This window comes from Osmia bicornis, unplaced genomic scaffold (genome assembly GCF_907164935.1).
Source record: "Osmia bicornis bicornis unplaced genomic scaffold, iOsmBic2.1, whole genome shotgun sequence".
Classification (NCBI taxonomy): domain Eukaryota; kingdom Metazoa; phylum Arthropoda; class Insecta; order Hymenoptera; family Megachilidae; genus Osmia; species Osmia bicornis.
The window spans coordinates 233,121-233,839 of record NW_025791391.1 but is presented as its reverse complement, the minus strand read 5'-3'; positions in this window follow the sequence as shown (position 1 = coordinate 233,839).

Sequence of the window (719 nt, the reverse complement as noted above, 5' to 3'; positions counted from 1 at the left end):
CGATTTTCTGATTACGTATTGTTCTAATTACGGATAGCTCCCAATATCTTGTTAATTGAAAAGCCGCGTGGTTGTTGGTTATGATGGATATTGAAAGCAATATATGTATATTTACCTTCATTGTACAATAGCCAAAGAGTCGGTAGTGCACCACTTATTTTTATGTACTTAATAATAAAATATTTCAAAATTATTTCATACGTTATTAAAGATTATTGTATATCTTATGTAATTAATAATTACAAAAAAAATTGTTTTATGAAAAAAATAAAATGTACATACATGGGGCGCGAACTCGAGACAAAACAGTTTCCAGCGGTTCCATAGACGGACACCTTACCGACTTAGCCATCGGACGTTGAAAAACTTTCTAATATTTTAGCAATAAGGTGCGTAATTTTCAATTATTTGCAATAACTTCACTTTCCCATTCAGATTTTACTGCATCCAGTGCACAAATGTTAGAAATCATATAATGCACTAAGTGTGTAAAGGAAAGTAAAAATTCAAAGTATTTCTCATGTTATCGCACGAAATATGTCGAAAATATCGGTTTTGATTTTTTTCGGTTTGACGCACCAGAATGAAAAATCTGAAAAAAATTGCGGACACCAATCATGCTAATATCTAACTACTGTAAAGTAAAAATCTAGTATCTCGAAAGCTTCTACCCGAAATCTCAATTTTTCGACTTTTTTTGCGTTTTTGATTTTTCACGC